The sequence below is a fragment of the Suricata suricatta genome, chromosome 7 (genome assembly GCF_006229205.1).
Source record: "Suricata suricatta isolate VVHF042 chromosome 7, meerkat_22Aug2017_6uvM2_HiC, whole genome shotgun sequence".
NCBI lineage: Eukaryota > Metazoa > Chordata > Mammalia > Carnivora > Herpestidae > Suricata > Suricata suricatta.
In genome coordinates, this window is record NC_043706.1 from 125,469,090 (window position 1) to 125,473,819 (window position 4,730).

At 44.2% G+C, this 4,730-nt stretch overlaps 1 long non-coding RNA gene across 1 annotated transcript in view; it reads right to left on the reverse strand.

Moving 5' to 3' along the window:
* Window positions 1–4,491: 4,491 nt before the first annotated feature.
* The window catches only part of LOC115297075, a 17,390-nt gene continuing 17,151 nt past the window's right edge, over window positions 4,492–4,730 (reverse strand). Inside the window, exon 3 of the long non-coding RNA XR_003911252.1 lies at window positions 4,492–4,530. This is a non-coding gene — a long non-coding RNA (uncharacterized LOC115297075). The remainder of the gene's footprint in view (window positions 4,531–4,730) is intronic.

Consider the following 4,730-nt stretch of genomic DNA (forward strand, 5'->3'; position numbering starts at 1 on the left):
GAGAGGAGAGGAGAGAGAGAGAGAAAGAGAGAGAGACACAAAGAGACAGAGAGAATGAGTGGGGGAGGGGTAGAGAGAGGGGGAGACATAGAATCCATAGCAGGTTCCAGGCTCTGAGCTTTCAGCACAGAGCCCAGTGTGGGGCTTGAACCCATGAACTGTGAAGTCATGACCTGAGCTGAAGTCAAACGCTTAACCAACTGAACCACCCAGGCACCCCAAGAAAATGTAATTTCTAGCTTTCCTGTGGGCAGAGCAGATGAGGAGCCCTGGTGCCAGAGGCCAGTGGTGCCGTGGTCAAGAGCATGGGCTTCCAGTCTGCCTGTGACAAGTCCAGGCTCTGCCGCTCATTATGAGATAAGTCGTTTAACTGCTCCAAATTTCTGATTTCTGACTGCGTAACTCTGGTAGTGTTTGAATTTTGTAACATGAGCATGCTTTACTTATTCAGAAGGAAATAAAAGTATATTTTAAAATAGCTAAGCCAAGCAGATGTGATGTACAGGATGTACTAGAAGAGGAAACCCTGGAGGAGTTGTTTGGAAAATATGGTAGTAATCGGATCTGAGATGAGGAGATCCTATGCTTGGAATAAGACTGGAGGGATGGACAGATTAGAAAACCCAGCCTGGGATTTAAGGACTGCATGCGGGAGAGAGCGAGATTGGGCTGAGCTGTGGCAGCTAGTGGATGGCTCTCTCTAGAAGCAGTTTTTTGCCTGGGGCTTCTCCTCAGACCTTCCCTCCTCACCATCCCCTCCTCCATTCTCTGTCCCCCCCATTCTCCCTTCTTTCTCCCTTTCCACTCACACAATTTTCCTGATGAATTCGAGACTACAATTCCTCTCTAACCCCCTTATCTTAACATTCTCCATCTCACTACAGACTTCTAATATGTGTTCCATGATTCTAACACGTTCCTGAGGTCTTTCTGCTATAAGACCTCTCTTCTGTTATAATGTGGAAAGTGGTAGTGTTTGCACATGGGATGGTAATAACTCTCTCCCCCCTGAACACATACCTATGACTTCACAGCTCCTGCCATCAAGAGTTGGAAGTCAACTTCCCCACCCTTTGAGTCTGGATACCCTTGTGACGTGGTTTGGCCAGTAGATGTGGCAGAAGTGATGTTTTGAGAATTCTGAAGCCTCTGTTCTCACCCTGCTGGAACGTTGCTCTGAGTTCACCACGTCAAGAGGCCTGGCCCAGGAATGTGGAAGAGAAGCCAGTACCCCCTCCGACATTGACATTCCCCAACAATTGCCAAAGATGTGCGAGGGGCCATCTTAGACTCTAGTTGAGCTGCTAGGTGACTGTGATGGCATGAATATTGATCCTGGCGAGCCCAGCCCAAGTTCCTAAGCCACAGAAGCATGAGCAAATCAACAGCACTTATTTAAAGCAGCTAAGCTGTGGATGGCATGTTATGCAGCAATAGAAAACTGAGGCAAGAATTCCGATGAAATGCGGTGTTAGAACATTCTTTCTTGTTTATTGTAGGGATAGCTGTGAATTCACAAACCGGCAGGTGGTAGTCACAGTTGAGGGAGGAAATAGCAGGTGAGCAGATACAAACCTTGGTCCTGTCCCTGCTGGAGCACTTCCTTCCCAGAAATAGTAGCATAATTGCTAGCAGCCGTTTTCCTGTAGAAGGTTCCAGTTTTCACTTACTGAGCAAAGAGATATGGCAGAGGTCTCAAAATTTCATTTCTATCTTTTCTTGTTGGTAAATACCAAGACTACTGTACATGATTCTCCCCAAATCTAGATCTTTTTCTGTGAAAATTTAGGAATCTAGTCACCATAGACAAAGTTATCTTGCCTGCAAGGTTTGCATCATGCCTTCTTAAATTAGAGCTGAAGGGAGTTGAGTTCTAGAATACAATTAGTAGGGGCAAAGGCAAATGAAAGTGATGGAGATAAAGCAGGAGCCCACTGAACTGAGCTGGGGTTGCATCAAATGACCGCCAAGTCTAGGACCAAACACAATTTCACTCGGGGTTATTGGAAACTTAAACATCCACGGGGCAACTGGTAACATAAAAAGGTACAGTCCCCGGGTGCCTGGATGCTCAGTCTGGATGATATGGCAGAGGTCTCAAAATTTCATTTCTATCTGGATGTTAATAGTTACTGTGAGGCATGATGGGAATATCCCTGGAGGTCTACAGAAAGGGAGGCAATGGTTTACATTAAGCAATAGGTATTTAGAGGCAGAGGATAAGCTCTGACAGCTCAGAATTCAAATTTCTCTCCGTTCATCGGCTGCCTGTCATCATTTCTCCACAAGAGCCTCCACTCAGATCAATCCCTCGCCTTCATGTCCTCTGCTTCAGCTATTGCCCGGGGACCCCTTTTGTTTCCCCATGTAACCATGATGGTCTTTCAGAGCTTGGTGTTTCCTTTGATTTCCTGACAGCATCTAGTAGAGTGCTGGATGCACAGTGGATATTCAATAAATATTTGATTGATTGAGCTATAAATTTTATTTGTCTAGTTATAACCAGTACTCAGAGACTTGAGATATGGGTGTAAATTGGAAAGCAAAGGACCTGAGCTTTTATTAGAAACTTTTTCATGTTTGAAAGAAAATCGTGGCTTGTAAAGGTTTTGCCATTACTCTTGCTTCCTCCCCAGCTCATTGCAATCTAAGATTTATAAAAACATAAGTAGTTGCCGTGGAGACAATTGCGGGGCACTGGAGGAGCAATTTGGGAATAAAAGCAAGAACTGCTGTAATATTCAGCAGCCAGATTCTACATTAATCTTTTTGCTTTCAATAGTAAAATTGAAAATAAAATACTGAAAAAAATACGGAGCACTGTGAACTTGCTCTCTTTGTCACAAAGCTGATAATCATCTGGTATACACCAACAGACACTATGCTTTGTTAAGATGTTGAAATAACCCCACGTTGGTTGGAAAAGACTCACTGCTCCTGGCAGTCCACTGAATGCTACCACATGGCGACAGCCACCCTGTCCCTGTCCCAATATCCTCTGCAACTCCTCTGGACCCAGCAACTAAAGCTTGACAGTCCAACAGGAGCTCAGCACTCTGGCTGTGGCTGGCATACTGGATATCAAACACAGTGAATCTACCGGCTGTAAGATATAGTAAATATAATTTTTTACTGTATTTATCAGTTATGAACTAGTATCCTACAAACATGATTTGTGTGTCCCATCCAGGGTTTTACATTCTTCTAACGTTATTAAGTGGCATTTAAGACTTCAGTGGTTTCATGTAATAATCCATAGTTTTAGCTCCTCTTGAAAAATTGGAAATACTGGTAACAACAAGCTCTTATTTTAAAAACATCAGGGGAGAAGAGCAGCGACTGTCCCCTTGAAACACTGTACACGTTCTCTATTTTCAGGTTCTGCTACCTCTCACTGGTCACCCAATGGACTGCACTGTTTTCTTTTCTTTTATGTAGGTTTCATGTCCAGTGTGGAGCCCAACACAGGGCCTGAACCCACAACCCTGAGATGAAGACCTGAGCTGAGATCGAGAGTCAAGATTCCCAGATGACTCTCCCTCACCCCAGTATACATACTGTTGAATACACTGCCTGCCCTGGTGATTTCTAGCCCACCTCACCTTTCTTCACCTTCCCACACACTTGGGTTGTGGCCTCTGTAAACACAGTAACTCGACAGCATTTGTCTCTAGGAAGCCTCTGTCTCTTCTCTGAACACTGCTCCAGGATCCGCTCTAACCGAATTTAGCTGTCCCCCCACCCCATGAGGACATTGCTTCCCTTAAAGTACCTTCCAGCAAAGTCTCCCCACCACTCAACCTCGTGTTCCAGAACCAGCAGGTACTTACAGTCTCCTCATTTTTACTCTTTAAAATATTTTCTCTTCCTAATTTATTAAAACAAAAGACAAAAATCAATTAAACCAAAAACACGGGTCTTGAAAATGTGACTCTACCATTATTGCCTGTCTTTGTAGTTGTCAGCAGGGACTTACAGACTTCACCCAGGAGTACATTAAAACTGGACCCTCACCTTCTTCTCCTTGGTTGTGTTAATAATTCTGACCAATGTCAAGCTCAGAGCTCTGTCTCCCTTGCTCTCTGCCCCTCCCCCACTCAAGCTCTGTGGTTCTGTCTCTCAAAAATAAATAAACGTTAAAAAAATAATTCTGACCAATTTCATATTCCAAGGAAAGACTTTATCTAACATAGCGTTTTTATAGTTTTGTTATCTCCTCAGCAGCAATGATCTTTTTCTCCATATCACAACCATCCAATCCAAAGATGTATTCTAGATTTTGTTGCAGTCCTAAATCTTGCATTTCTTTTTTTTCCTTTTTTCTTTTTTCTTTTTAAATAGTCTATTGTGTTGGGGCGCCTGGGTGGCTCAGTCGGTTAAGCCTCCGACTTCGGCTCAGGTCAGATCTCACGTTCGTGGGTTCGAGCCCCGCGTTGGGCTCTGTGCTGACAGCTAGCTCAGAGCCTGGAGCCTGCTTCCAGTTCTGTGTCTCCCCTCTCTGCTCCTCTCCATCTCATGCTCTGTCTCTCTCTGTATCAAAAATAAATAAAACATTAAAAAAAATAAAAAAATAAAAAGTCTATTGTCAGATTGGTTTCCATACAACACCTAGTGCCCTTCCCCACAAGTGCCCTCCTCCATCACCCCCACCTCTTTTCCCCCCACCACCTCCCCCTTCAACCCTCAGTTTGTTTTCAGTATTCAACAGTCTCTCAAGTTTTGCGTCCCTC